The sequence below is a fragment of the Macrosteles quadrilineatus genome, unplaced genomic scaffold (assembly GCF_028750875.1).
Source record: "Macrosteles quadrilineatus isolate MER2022 unplaced genomic scaffold, UCM_ALF_1.0 Scaffold_4__1_contigs__length_99947679, whole genome shotgun sequence".
Taxonomy (NCBI): domain Eukaryota; kingdom Metazoa; phylum Arthropoda; class Insecta; order Hemiptera; family Cicadellidae; genus Macrosteles; species Macrosteles quadrilineatus.
This window is the reverse complement of record NW_026542597.1, coordinates 35,452,027-35,468,613: the sequence shown is the minus strand read 5'-3', so window position 1 is coordinate 35,468,613 and position 16,587 is coordinate 35,452,027. Positions and strand designations below refer to the sequence as shown.

The following is a 16,587-nucleotide window of genomic DNA, read 5'->3' as shown; positions in this document are numbered from 1 at the left end:
TTAAGTTTGGTGCAAACGAGTAAACATTTGTTTATTCAAACGAGTTTGCGAACCAGCACGATCATGAGAACCTCGTTTTGTAAGGGAAAGTTTGTAATTTTTAATTTTTGACCCCCAAAACAAAATTTAGCAATTTCTTTACAAACAATTTGTAGAGCTTAAAACAAATTATTTAGTACATTAGTCAATTATTTCATTAACATTCAATTAAAAACGCCTTTTTTTACCTACCATTGTGCAGATAACATATGTACTTTTTCAACATATTGTTTTTTTCAGATGAGAATAGATCTGCCATTTTTTTTAATTAGGCTATATTTTAGTTAAAGTCCTATCAGGCAAATGGAAATTTGCTTGATCTACAGGTTTACTGCGGCGGGGGAATTTACTATTGCATTTTGTTATTGTTTTATTGATTTGGATGGTGTATTATTACACGTTTAGCATATTGCCAAAGTAAGAGTTAAATTATGTTGTTTAATTTTTGAAGACATGTTTTGTTACATTGTCATTAACAAAGCTTAAAACTCTACTCAAAGCCGTATTTTGTGATTTCCGCCGACACATTTTGCAGTCTCATTTAAAAGGCATTACTCATAACGACACAATAACAGAGCCTACAGACACATAGGCACGTGGTGGACCGATTGTTGACTTAACACCAATGTCGTAATCAAGTGGTTGGAGTTGGTTATTTACACAATCTGAATGTCTATTCCCTGACCTCTATCTATTCTATTCTAGGAACGAGCTGGTTTAGTAGTTAGAACGTGGTTCTTCGGTCCCTGCGGTCCCGGGTTCGAATCCAACAAATTCACCAATTGATTACTACGTGATAATGCCGTAACCCCTAGGTCTACCCTGAAGTAATGTGAAAAACAATTCTATTGTCGTGCCTAGTGTCATATTATAAAAAAAATACCCTGACGCCTTATCCACCATGATTAACGTTTTCAAAAGCATCACGTTGCCTGACTATAAATTATTGTGACTAGTTCAAGAAGTTTTTTTGTTAAAATTCCGCTGACCATAATTTGCTTTTAAATGTGTGGTAATACTGTATGGTGGCTTCATAATCACCGTACAATGTAGGTCCGCTATAAAAAAATAAGGATAGTCTCTCTTGACATAAATTTTCTCTATAAAAAATTACGAACGTATTTTAAAATTCACTCTAATTGTCAATTGCTTCAATAATTTACAAATTTTCAATCTATAAAAAATATTTGGCTGGTTTGCAAGTGGATTCATTAAGATATAACATTCCAGCGAAATAGATAAAAAATGTTTTCGATTACGAGAGGCTTATTTATTAAAGAGATTTATTGATTACAAAGTAAGTTTAATTTTGTTTAGACACACCCTTAACTGGTTGGTAACACCCTTATTTGGACTTCAGGTTAGGTAAGTTGCTAATATAATATACATTAGCATCAGTAAAGTATGACGAAATTTAAACGGATTGAAGTGTGTAAAGAACTAAAGACTTTCTGGTCGTGCAGGAATATTAGTTCCATATTGTTTAGAAGAAAACTTATTTCCTCTATAATGTATATCTTAATTGTCGAACGTCGATTATAAAATCACTTAACTAATAGTTTACGGTACCTTTTTAACTAAACAACGGATTGCCTTTGAGTGAATTTAACTCTTTCAGTCGTCATTGATTATTATCCATGTTTTAATTAGATGAATCAAAGGCCCATCTCTCTAGAAAACTAAAAGAAATAATAGTTCTTTTGTTCCTCAACCTTCCTTGATATTTTGTACTCCCTCAAAATAGTTTTGATAAAAGCATTGGAAAATGCCAACCAACGATTCAACCAACAAAGCATAATGCTGAATACCCTAAAATGAGGTCGTACGTTTAACATGACTTCCACAATGCTCACTTATCAAATGTCTCTTGAACAAGTGGATCACTGATCCAATTAAAATCCCAACCGACTAAGCCCTGATAATGCTCTTCAGAACGATAGGCAGACATTTCCACTCAGACTGGATTAAAATCAGATTTGTTACAGAAGACACCTTTGATTTGAATTAATTCAACTGTCGTAGTCTTAAACTTTCTCCGAGATTTTATATTATTTAAGATCGTAGTTTACAATTAACTACTTTTTAACTTTAGGATTATTTTATATATTTTTAAACGTTTCTCTCCATAACTTAATTATTAAACTCCTATATCTGGTTTGTATAAAATAATCAGGCTTTATAACTGGTGTAGTTATAAATGTACTTTGAGGTTTTATGAATTGTATTTGGGAGCATATAAACAATTACACTCAGTCTTGGAGAATCACGAATATTCTTTAGACAATTTTGTCTAATAGTTTACCTAAGTGTATGGTATTGTTACCAAAGAGTGAATTAACGTTACTGCCAAGTAATCCTGTTTTTTATCCAATATGCGACCACTGATTTCGACCATATAACGGGGGTTTTTTAAGTCTAACATCTAATTATACTCTTTACAGCGCTAGTTATGAACATCGATCTCTATATGAAGAGGCCTTTTAATAATTTCTATTCCACTTAAAATTGAGTCTTGAGGTTTGTAATCAGCTGTCCCCTCATAGAAAAATCCCTATACAGTGGTTGTTTTTACAAGTATTTTGAGATTAAAAATGAGAAAAATATTGATCCGTAACTAGAATTTTAAAAAAGCTGCAAACCTACAACAAACCTAGTTTGATCTTTATGAGTACCTTTTTATGTTCAGTCATAATACTAAAGTAGTATGTAGCTGTTTCTAATTTCTAAATAAATGTTTACATAGCTTGATAAAAAAATCTGAACACATTGATTGGACCACAAACTGCATATAAAAGAAGAGTAACTCCACAATTCTATGTTTTACGGGAACTTTTCGACAATCTTGCGTTTTCAACGGTATTTTACATGAGTATTTAGGGAAATCTAATTTTGTTATGTTGGTCACACTTCTCATGCCGTCTGCTTCAATCCAATCCATTCCCGCCATAACAAGGTTGCAGGGGCGCGGCAATGGTTGCGTGTCAGTTACCTATACATCGCCAGCTGCTGTTGTGATTGAGAGTCTGGTACTGATTGTGATGTAATACCTCCCTTTCGTCTGCATATATACCAGATGTTATCAATCATCCATTGACTTTGGACTCTCCAGACCACTCATCCTTTAAAAAAATCTGAAACTTTGATGTACTTTTCATGACCAGTTGAGCTTATTTCCAGTTCATGTAAGTTGAGTTCGACGATCTCAACTGCTTTCCTGGCAGATCCTATATTACCACCTTAAACTACCAGCTACCTTTAATTATGTGTGATTTAAAATACCTGTTGCCAAGTAGAAGTTTAAGGTACGAGCATTATTGCGTAAACTACTAGGTGAAAAAGATCACTATTGAAAATAAACAATAAAGCACATTTAGCATGGTTATCATTAAGTCACCTTGAACTGTGACAAATGACAAATAATGAAGATGTTTGATAACAGCTGTATAAACAAACACGCCTTCATACAACTAGGACTAGAGTGCTTTTTGTAGCTGAATTGTATGAATTTTATGACTGATTGACCTACTTCTTGGTGTTAACAAATATTAAGAGTTGAGATTGTCTCCATATCACTAATATAAAATAAAGACGCATATTTCAACCCAAAATGTTCAAGGGAGATTAGAGTAAGATACCCTATAAAATCTTTGTAATGTGAAATGTGTATTTTGAGAAGAAGAAAACATTTATCATAAACAAGATTGTTATAATAGTTAATTACGAGAGCTCGTCCCGTAGTCAAAAACTCGACCAAAAGTGTGTAATGTACAGACTTTTCTATTTCCCCCCCACAATGTAAATAAAATCATTGGAATTTGTTTTGATTTAGTGTTTATATTTTTTTGTTTTTTTTGTCACCAGCATAGCAAGTTTCGTGTTCAGGGGCCCATGTTAATTTTTTTCAACATTTCAAATTCTTTTTTCTTGCTTATTTTTGAGCCTATTTAAATGTATAATGGGATTCTGCACATCTACAGGAAAATATCTTTCATTTGGTACCAACAACGTGTAATTTGGTCCAATATTATGGTCAGGCTAGCTGTCGTAAGTTTTGCAAAAGTTTTTTATTATATAAGATATTGCCATAGGACTCTCTAAAAATAATACTGCAAATGTATTTTTTTGTAATTAAGTTGCATAAATAAATGTAAAATTTCACATGGCAAATATTAATTAGAGAAAAACAATTGAAAGTTTTAATTAGCTACTGCAGCACAAGGACTGCATTTGAATGAATCATATCAACTTTATGATGAGTTACGTGATGAACGCATCCAACATTTAATTATTTTTTAGTTTAATCAAATATTTAAATTACAACTCATGTTCCCCAGAGAACAAATTATAGAAAACTACATCCAATTTTTATGAACTATTGTTTGGGGAAGGTCCTCGAGGAGTAAGTGGAAAATCTTAAATATAAGCATAGGTTGATATTGAAATTAAAATTCTTAATTGATAGAAAACTATGCCACCAACCCGATCTCAAAAGGTTGACTCTATCCAAAATGTCTGTATTCTATGATTTATTTAATACAACATGCAGAGCCCTTAGAAATTTTTGCCCTACTCTAGTTACAACAAACTAAAAGATCGTCAAAATAAAATCTTCATTTCACAATCTTCTTCGTTAATTTACATATCTTATCGACAAGAGACAAACAATTATTATTTTTTATAAAATCGTATTGGGGAATCCGGAATAAAATACTGTAATACAACAAGTGTAATTATTTTTAAATTTTAGAAAGCTTGAGCATTTATTTTAGGATACTGAATAAGATAATATCCCATCTATATAGATTAGCTGTAGCCTATTTTAATTCAAAATGAAGCACTTACAGTTTGCGCCTCAGTCTTCTATTTTCTCCCCTAATTGTGTTTACATACTTCGAGTGATGCGACATAAAAGATGCATCAGGCTAGATTGGTCTGACTTTGTTACATATTTGACAAAAATTACACATTTGTCATAAATCTGTAATTTACAACGCCAAAACTGCGTTCATTTTTATTTAAAAAATGATGATAACTTTAACATAGGGTTGGAATGTATAGTTCTATCAATTCAAAGCTGAGGTCAACGTCTTGTAATGCTGGAAAAGTGCAAACCAAAAAAGTGTAAAATAAAATTCAAACGTCCATCATTAAGGATATGTCAATACAAAAAAGGATAGTAACATAGTGTATCAGTTAGCTGTAGTTGATCGTTAAGGCCTGAGAGCTAAACTTTGGCATATTTAAGATTGAAAACATCTTTCGTACAAGGAAACGTCTCGTCTCAGGGGAAAAATTAGTAAGTATCATCAGTAGGTTTCCCGGGAATGAAATAAAATACAAACGGTAACGGTAAAAAGAAAGGTATCATGTTATCAGTAGTATGATAAAATATTATGAACTAACTATCAATACTTACAATCTAAGTCAATCAATCAAACTATGTCCACACGACTACAGTAAAAACCCGCCGCAGCTAACCTGCAGACTGAGCGAATTTCCATTTGCCTGATTTGATTTTCAGTTTAGTCTATTTAATTAACATAAGGTTAACGAGTACCTAGGTTTGCTGCTACAGGGTGGCTAATAAAGTGTGTTTTAGTAAAATATTAATAGCTTAGTATAAAATAAATAAATTTGCTAAGTTTGATCAAAATATATCCATAAACAAGCAAACTACAATATTCTCCATAAGAATAACATGGAAATTAAAAATTTACAATTTCTTTTAATTTTTGCCTCAACCAATAATTGCACAAAAACACTTCAATATACTAAATTATTTGTTTGTTTCAGCTCTTTAAAATGGTCTAGAGAGAAATTGGGAAATTTTGTGTTCCCATGGTCCAAAGACTGGTTCGCAAACTCATTCAGGTTTATCCCGCCTTAAACCTTGAAACCAAATGTCATAAAAATCTGACAAAACTTACTTGAGTTATAGCGTTCACGGACACACACATATAAATACAAATTTGAACGAATGGTGTTTTTGGCCTCTGGGGACATCAAAATGAAAAAGTAAATCGGTCCCTGGCCTAGGTCTTACCATGCCACAAACGGCGATAGGTACTTCCTTCAGAAGTAACATAATCCAAAGGGCTACAATAAAAATAAACGTGTCAGGAGAATATTATCAAATAATATGAGCTTTCAGCAACGTTCTACAACAATAAAAATAAAATTAAAACGTCTACCGTAAAACGAAAACCAGGAGAACAGTATCAAATATTGGATCAGATGTGAATGTGAATTAAATTCTGCAGCCAAAGAAAACATAACGTAAGAAAACATATAAGACCATCTAATAGTAACGTATCAAGAACCATAATAGAACAATCAGAAATGATTCATCGTTATGTATCCACAGTCCCATATACAAGGTTGTGTGTATATGGCGTTTCAGAGGTCATAATGCATACCTCCCAACACTACTTGACCACCGCCATCTTGATCACGACGATTATCAGTCCAGCCTCAACGCTATTTCTGATCACCATTTATCCAATTAGGCTACTGTCCTAGTTGTGTGCTCAGCCCTACTGTGATATGAGTCAAGCTTGTTGGCTTACATGTTGATATTACGTTCATCTATACTAAAAAAAATTAGATTGGAATTAATTTTTGATTATTTCATTTTCTAATATGTGGTTTTAGGTATTTCACGAGGATCGTTGGAGTAGGGAAGATAGGAAGGTGTAGCGCGTGGATGAAAATGGCATTAGGATGTAGAATTACGTTTAAGGCAATGGAAAAAAAAACAAAAGAGAGGAATGTTTCGAGGAGATCTGTAAATGAAGCTGGTCAACATCGAGCTGTCACACCAAGAGGTAAGGTATATAAGTCTCCATCTTGATTAGTAAAATACAACGTTCTCACGATGGTTTAAGATCCAAATTTGAATCCCATCCTTATGTGAAAAGTGTCTTAAACACAAGAGAATTATTGCAAAAGCCAGCCAAATTTTGAAAATCACAAAAACACATACTGTACATTAGGTAAAACAAGAAACAGGCATCATAAAACAATATGTTTTCTAATTTCCAGCCTTGTGGAGGTTTCAGGACTAGTTTTTAATTCTTTAGCTATTTCTCTACTTAGGCAGGGTTGGGATTCTAGATCCTGCAACGTAGTGAAAACTGTCCATTATTCAGACCTTTGATGAAATACCCGTAATAACCTTTTATCAACAGTTTTACTAAAGTTATAATTTATTTAAAAAAAATATATGTTTTGCAGGTGAAATTTTATCGTATTTGAAGTACTCTAGACCGACAAACAAAATATAACCCAATTCCAGAGGGATTAACAGGCTTTTCTACTCATTAGAGTGTAAGAGCTTTTAACTAGTGTAGTGCATAATTGGTATGATTACTTGTGTATCGGTACTAGGAATTAATTATACTAGAGCTGCAAAGTAATTGTTTATTAATATATCATTGTTCAAACACCTAATTTTGATATAGTATTTCCATGCACGTGTATATTTTGTGGAGTAAACTTAATCAAAATGTTCTACAGTGATATCTTTCATAATATTGTATACAGTTATAATTTTTAATTAAAATCTCTGTATTTTTAGCTGTCCGTCAACAAACTATTAATTGGTTACGTTGATAATACCCTCTAGCTCGTAATAGTAACATCACGTCAAGCACATTATAAAAACAATATAAACTTCACGAACTCACGTTTTGATTACAAGGTAAATCTATATTCAACCCTGCATAATGTATGTTATGTTTTTTTTCAATAGATGTATACAACACCCTGTTTTTCGACATCTTTGTTGTCATAAAATCGTTATAAAAACTATAGGAAAATTGTATTATGTTGAAACAATAAAGTTGAATACTTGGATAAATTAACATGGATACATTGTTAAATAATATATAAGAATAAGTCTATAAAATGTGATTTGGAAAGCACCGATATCCCAAAAGATTAGAATAATTCTTCTTCAAATAAATATTAAAATGTCTCATAATTATAAGTTCATTCATTCATATCTGTATGGGGAGAATATAAATTATGTTCTTAAATTAATTCTCAGAAATATAACCATAACGTTCTTAATAATTCCTTCAGCTAGCATCGCTTACCTAAAAGTGTTACATCTGTTTTGTAGGGACGTGCTTTAATCTTTGTAACTATGCTGACTTCTTTGACAAAAACCAAATGTTCTATATACAAAGAAATATATTTAAATATAAATTAAAAATGGCATGGATCGGGTAATGTTCAATAGAGGGACTTCTTTCTAGAGTCTGCATACAATCAAAATCAGCAATAGTTATGATCTATGGCCAAATCACATGAGTCATATAATCTTATATACTAAAAACTTACGCAAAATTTATGACAGCTAGCCTGGCCATACTGAAATTAGAGAAGTTTGTACTATACATACTTTTAGTCGAGTTTTCGACCACGGGGTGGGCTCTTGTCTATGACCTATAATATATAACCATTAGCTTGGTCCAGTGGTTCAAATTACGCCTAACCAATAGATACTTTATTTCCTATAAGGTGAAGAGATATATCTATATGCAAGAGAACCCCTTCTATTGAAATCAATATGATGATTAATTAGTGTTACAACAAAAATATTCTACTTATAGCCAAATATTTAATATAAACTTTTATAGTATTCTTGTTTCGAAATGTCTTGGGATCTGAATAATCTTGAACTTCATAAGCAGCATCGCCGGTTATTTTTAGACAACGCGATCATAATATTTATAAGACGAACTTCCGCTAATTTATGCTTCATTTCAAAGTTAAGTCAAGCTGTTTGTTGTAGATAAGGAGAATATTTATGGTGTTTGAAACTTTCTCAGTGCCATATCACTTAGAAACTGTTTAAAAGAAGAATAAAGATGGCCATTAACGTTCGTTCATGCCTTTGAGAAGAACTGTTCTCGCCTTTAAATGGATTATTGAAAGAAACATTGTTTTTAATGGATTTAGTGCTATGGATAGTTTTAAATTAGGTATGGTAAACTATAGTTTACCAAACGATTCAGGTTTGTTCAAAATTGTACTTTTAATTTAAACTGTGTCAATTAAAAAGTACTGCAATAATTGTTATGAATGACTAGTAATTGATTTAGGTATTAAGTCTTGAACTGTTGATCTCTGTATATTAAAGATCACATCGAATCCCACGAAAAGTTTGTGATAATTTATTTGTATCCTTAACTCTTTCTCAATCCTATGAATATTTCTTTGTGGTTTTTCTTTAATATCAATCGTTTCCAGTTATTCAATCATTGAAAGGTAAAAGGATATTGTATTATTCTTTTTGCTTCGGAAACGAGTTTTTTGATACTTACACAATTTGCGCATGGTCCCATGGTAATTTATTAAAAGATTACATTTTATACTATGCATTGTATATTGGTACATTGCAAATATTTTTGCATGTGAAAGCTTACTTATGTATTCCAGGTAAATTAGGTATTAATCCTCAAAATTGTTGACCTCTCTATTTTTGAATACTTATATTGAGTATCTTAAAAAAAACATTGCATTAAATTACTTTTATTACAAACAGATTTTTTTTTTTTTTTTATAAATATATTTCTTTAAAAATATTCTTTGAAAATCGAAAAGAAATGTCATATCGGGGTATTTATTAGAATTTTAAATAATTTTAATAACAGGTGCAGTCTTTCTTTAAAGTTTCCATGGGTAAAATATTCCTGGAATATTTTTTAAAATAGGTCGAATAGAAATACTAGAAAGGAAATCAATTATTTACGCTCTAGAAGAAAAACTGTTCTTAATGAGAGTTTTAAATCAAATTTAACTGTGAAAATAAAACTATGTTATTTTACTAGTGGTCACAAATGTTATTTAAAAACCAAACTTGACATAGATTCAACTCTTGAAAAAATGCTTTTAGTTTCTGCAAAAAATTTAACTTCTTAACTGAACATTGTGTTTCATAGAACGTTGAACAATCGTGCAATACATATTGGAATTAATTTAAGAATATTTGCAGTCTTTTCAACTCTCCCGCGCATCGTCTGGGTTTTAAATTTTAAATAGATCTGCAAGATCGTTACCACTGTAATGCAATGTAGTTTGGCGGGAAAGCTGGAGCCTGGAAGAGCAATTCCGGTTTGCGTTGTGGAGACGTGGTTTCCCATTTCAATTAGGTAAATAGGACGAGTCTAACTGCTATATTGGGTCTCCAACTTGTCACTCGACTGCAAGCTGCCTCGGGTTACATGAGCAAATGTATAATATATTAGCTTAGCTACTAAGTATATGTAGGTGTAATACATACGCACATACCAATCAATACAATAAGTATATGTCATAAAAAACAAAAGTTAGATTATTTTTCTAATATATATATATATTGAGGAACTCTGCAGACAGTGTGTGGTACAAAATGTTTGCAGGTATCTGTTAAAATTGAATTTTTGATAAATTGTGCTTATGCGAACAGAAAAATAGGAGAAGGCCTTAGTTATTATCAAATATTGCTGTTAGAAAAAGTTTAAAGCTATTACAGTAGGTGGGCACGGTAATACCTAGACCTGGGACTGATTTAGTTTTAACTTTCATGCCTCCAAAGACCAAAAACATAATTTCTTAAAATGTATTTATATACTGGACTAAATTATATTATACTATATTATCCTTTACATTAATAAATGTACATTTTACCTGGTTACTGTCAATTAGTCATGTGATTTAAAACTAACTTCATAACAATCTCTCAAATGATTATAATGTTTCAGCTCTACTCTCGTATCGACGTATATAAGTTAAAACATTACACTCAATGCTTAAAAGGTAAAAAAAACAACACTTTTATGGGCTTAGCTACTAAATTACTGCTTACAATTATCCTACTAAATCACTTATAACAGAGATATACCCAACATACTTGTTTAATTTCAGATTTTAAATATTTAGCCAATCCAAGTCCAAGCCACAGACAATGGAATAAACCATTAAAGTATTATATTGTCTGTGCCCAAGCCGATACCCAATGTAACGGAAACTTCGCACTTATTTTGCAAAATTACACACAACAACAATAATTGTAATATTTCCATTCGCATAAAGTACTTTTTGATAGCCAGATAAACACAGTCATCAAATACAACATCGATGTAAATTGTAAAGATTAATTAAATGCTATAATCCCACCGCAAATAATCAAAACCGTTTTTGTATTGGAAAATCGTGGGATTATTCCCAAAGGAGGGGTTGCCAACCCAAACATAATTATTTCCATAAAATCGGATTACTGTACATTTGAAGCAAGTGAGTTTTGTATAAGTTACTGATTACATAATTTTCATTATACAAGATAGGTAATAGGGTGAGTTGATAGGTAGGCGTCTTTTAAAAGGTGGTGAACAAAATGGAAAGATTTACAGCCTTAATGGTCTTATCATAGCCGCCCGGTTATTTATCAGAACTGCTGTTCAGCTTTGCTGAAGTTAAGTTGCGAAGATCTCTATACGGTACGTAGGCCCTAATACAACATGCATGTTTTACAACACATGGTTGAATATTATTGTATAAAAACATGTTTTATGTGAATAAAGATTTTTGAACTGAACTGAACAACAAGGGGGTTATCCGCAACATCCCTTTTTCATCCATCGCAATTACCTATTTTTTACTATCAATGTGTAATTTTAAATCTTATGATCTAGCGGAGTGACGAATGGTAACTAAAAACGTCATTTCCTTTAGGGATTCGCCTTCATTGCGTTTTTTCTATGGTTTGTTCTTTCAAATTTGCAGTTATTCTTATCAACCTTCTTTAAAACGTGAGTTTAATTATAAACAGCTGAGCTTTCAGTTGGATGCGGAGAAAATGCATGTCACTTACTGCTGCTTTTTAGAAGGAGATTGAGGACCTTCCCTGGCAAGAATCGATATCCTATTGGATAGTGGACAGATCAGAATAGTTAGAGCCAGGACTTAAGCCGATTTCATACTAGAGGAGATCTTGTAGGATGAAGCAAGTCAGAAGCATATTTTTCTATATGTTCATTCATTCATAACGCAGATTTCAGAAGGAATTATGAGTTGATACTAGAAGTTTTGTCGTTTAATTTTACAAACTATCTTAGGACTAATTTATAAAATATCAAAGTTAAATACAACTAATACCGCAGACAAACAGGATGAGTTGTTAGCTATTAAATTCTTTTATACTAAAATGTCCTATCATGTATGAATTGTTTGTGTGTCTATAATCTTTATAAAATTGTCTCACTATCAAACCCGTTTATATCAAGAGGTGCTATATTTTTCGTTTGAAACCACTTTATAACTCAAAGAATCGATGAGTGTTTATCTTATTTTCTATAAAAATATTGGAATTAACGGCTGACGCATCTTACATTTTGATACACATCTAAATCTTCTATTTCCTCCAAGTTTAAAGGAATTTGTTAGACACAATTTAATATCTAAAATATTCTCAAAGATCCTCACCACTTTATAAAATTTTTGAAATTGCACTTTTATTCTAGTAAACTAAATAATTTCTAATCCTTTCATGAACAATATTTCAACCCGATTGATCGTACAACTTTTGTTTTAACGTACTGTAGTACGATTTTTGTCTATTTCAAGTTATTTAAATGTACACAATTCCAGTAAACCATCACCATCAACCCGTAATCATTAGAGATGTTGTCTAATCCCATCAGCATTACCAATCTAAATATAGAATGACTGACGTATCAGGCTGTTTTATCACGGAAGTTCGTGCTGAAAAACTTCCTCCGTTGTCAGTAATCGAACTCGGAAAGTACTTCACTGACGCGATTTGGTATTAGAAGAAATGTTGTGTTAAATTAATTAAAAATCTCGAAAACATTGTTAAATTTAAGTTTTAGTGAGTGAAGAATTGTTAAGCTATGTTCAACTTCTTAAACCCAATTGTTCAGTCGATTTAATTGTTGTGGCTGTGGAAAAAAATTCAAAATAATTTTATTGGAAAAAGATCCCACCTAAAAATGTGTTATAAAAGATTTTACTAATTAGTGAAATTTAATGAAAATTCCTTTAAAATATATTTTTACTGACTCTAAATTTTATAAAGGAAATAAATATAGATGACATTTTATACCTAAAATAACAAATAAGCTTTAGGAAACGTGCTTTAAATAATAGTTTTCGTAATTCAAATCACTTTAAAAGAAGTTGACATTTTGAAGATATTTACTATTGATAGATTTTGTTTTAATGTACCTATTCTTGTTTTTCTGAACTGGCTAATAATTTATTACTATCATTCCGCAGCCTAACGATTTCCGTTTTAATATTTTTCCCCATAGTGCTAAAACATTTATTTTGTAACTATCATATGTTTCTGTGGTGACTTAAAGTTTTTAGAATATAATTTGTAGTAAAACCCCAACAGGCTGAAAATGTTTTCGTCAATTTCATATGCTACTTATCTATCATGAGCCACTATTTTGACTGTACACAAAGAATAACTATCTAAGTTGCATTTATATTTTACAAAATCGTTTCAAGCTCTACTAAGATTTGCTTCAGTAATTTTAGCTCTCGCAGCTTAACGTATATTTGAATCCGGGCAATTTTCGGTACTTTCCTGTTAAAGGGAACATTCATTATTATCGATGATTTATTTTCGATATATCGATATTTTTGTTTTACTTCACGATTGGTATTCCATCTGTTTTAATATATTCAAACGCATTTAAATTACAAATTAAGAACTAACCTTGTCTAGGCAAAAATAATAGCCTATACATTGGATTAGGACATGAAACTATTCTAAACTAACCTAACATAACTAACCAAACTTGCTGTATAGGCTAAGCTACCGTTTCAAAATTCCATTTGATAACAGAAGAGAAAAGGCATATGGGGAATAGGCTATCAAACGGATTTTTGAAATGTTACAGCCAGTTTGGTTGGTTAGGTTAGTTTAGAACAGTTTCATTTTAATATAGGCTAATGTTTTTTTTTTATTGTTTGTTGATACTGAACAATATTTAATAACTGTATCCTATATCGTACTTGTCAGCTGATATGTTTCAATTTGTTACTATCAATATACCGGATGGAAAACAAAACTATCGATATATCGAAAATAAATCATCGATAATAATGAATGTTCCCTTTAACAGGAAAGTACCCAATTTTCTAAGAGAATATAGTTTTTAAAATCGTCTTAACAGTATATTACTTTAACTAATATAACTGAAAATTAAAATATAAATAAAAGCTTACAAACAAATTCTTACTGGAAACGTTTGAAAGTGACATGTTTTACCAAATGTTATGCTTCTAGATAAAACTATTAAAATTTTTTTGCTGACTGTTCACTATGGGATTTACGTTGTTTTAATGTGTTATTGTGCAAGATTTTAATAATTTACTAAAGCCCCAGAAGTGTTTTACTAGCCACAAATGCATACATATATATAAATACTCCTTTATGAGAATAATAAATCAATACAACTTTGTAGTATAAAAATAATCAGTATATCGTGTACATAAAAGTTAATAAGATTATTTGCAAGCCAACAACAGCATTCACAAAACGCATGTCGATCAGAATTAAATGCATTGCATTTGACCTTGAATAGAGTATTTCCCTTAAGCCACTTACACCACGTTTTCAAGCTACCAAGATGTATGGACTCATTAAGCCAAGTCATTTTGCATGCTCATGTTCATTTACGCTTATGATCGCTGATTAATTCTGCATGTATCTTTTCCCCACCAAAAGCATTACGGGATTAGGATCACAGCGATTCTGGGTACACAAATTATCTTTGTGTAGCCAAAATGTTCTTGCTTATTTGTTCTAGCGATGTTTGCTTGACATAAGAACTGACACCTCATGTTGTTTAGTAGTGTAGAAAATTGTATAGGCCTAAGTTATTACAACCTTTTTAAATACAATTGTAGTAATTGTGTTGTAGTTTAATGTATTACTTGACTTGATGAGAATTTAAATGTATTTTGAACCTTATATATTGTATGCATTGAACGATAGCATTCTGTTGTGCATCTAACTTTGGGCGGTAGCATTTTTTGAAACTAGTAAAAATATAGACATTACTCAAGCTTTTCAACGAGGATTTATATTTCCATTTTAAATAACTCATATATTTTACAATCAAATTAATAAACAACAAACTCTTAAAATATATATGGTAAAACACTGTTGAAATCTACTTTTCATCTTGTAAAAAGACGTATTTTTGTCGTTTTACATCATACAAGAACGCGTTGCATGTTTTTAAGGGCGTATTAATTTTTACTGGATAGTTTCATGGATGTATTATACGTGTTTTATGCGTAATTATGTTTCTACGGCGTAATTATAATAATTATGGTTTGCTATTTAAATTTATAATAATGTTACAGCATACGTTTCACATTTATTTACTAATTGATTTATAATTTTTACGATTACATATGTGCTCTTTTGATGTAAGGTATTTCATAAGAAACATTCCATCAATTTCGAAATAAATAACATTTAATAAACGTAACTCTAAGTAGTTCAACATTATTTCTTGGCCCAAAGTTTACGCATTATATCACAAATACTTTTAAACCCCTTAAAACCCGTCGAACATTTAAAAACTAGCACTCCAACACGAACAAAATAAAAAATTTACCTCTGGTATCACGGGCAGCAACAGTTCAAACGTCTGACCACTAAAAGCACAAGTAAGTCACAAGTTCACCTGTAATTCACAAAACAGCTGTACACGAACAGCTGATCGCGACCGACCGTGACGGCAACGCTCGCGCAACTGATCAGAATGTTCACTGTTCAAGCATACTCAACAGGTGTTACCACGGCGTCGCAGGGGGGCAGGGGGGTACAGGAGGGTACATGTTGATCTATCGATTCCACAGGTATCCGTCCACCGCAACAATAAACACCGCCCGTCGTCACATTGTTGCGAACCATTGTTGCTCTGATCACTGCTGTTTCCAATTCACCGAGCAATTTATGTGAAATCTGGCCATTTTTACATCAATGGGTTTCACAGCTGGATGATCGCTTTGAGCATTTTATTCCCGGTTTTAAGGTTTATTTATGGTTTGAACTTTTCAAATTGCAGTTAAAGTTATATAGTATTTTTGGTGGATTTTGTTTTTAATAGGAATTATGTGGATTTAATCATAAAGGTGGGAAATTTTGAAACTATTTAGACGGTAAGCTATGGTGGTTTAAGTAGGAATATTTGAGGAATGTGCAAGGAGGTGCTTATGTTAAGGATGATTATGCTATTCAGCATTTTAACTTTTTGAAATTAGTCAATATTAAGCCGTCGTAAATGTTTTCCCTACTAAATTTAGAATCGATTAAATAATTTTCAATAAGTAGAATACCCTAAAGGAATTGTTCTTCCGTAGCATTTCTTATACTGTGTGAAGAATTTGTAATTAATAAAATAGTTTTTCAGTGAATCATTGTTAAATATAAACGTTAAACTAATACGTTAGATCTTTTGAGAGTATTTAAATCAGTTTTTTTTTTCAGTAGGATGTAATATAAATTTTCAAACAAAG

General features: G+C 31.5%; 1 protein-coding gene across 2 annotated transcripts in view; it reads right to left on the bottom strand.

The window, feature by feature from the left end:
- LOC128992407 (adenylate cyclase type 6) overlaps positions 1-15,785 on the bottom strand; it is a 197,970-nt gene extending 182,185 nt beyond the window's left edge. For both annotated transcript variants that reach the window (XM_054415968.1, XM_054415969.1), the window contains exon 1: positions 15,684-15,785. The gene's annotated coding sequence lies outside the window, so the exon portion shown is untranslated. The remainder of the gene's footprint in view (positions 1-15,683) is intronic.
- Positions 15,786-16,587: the final 802 nt, after the last annotated feature.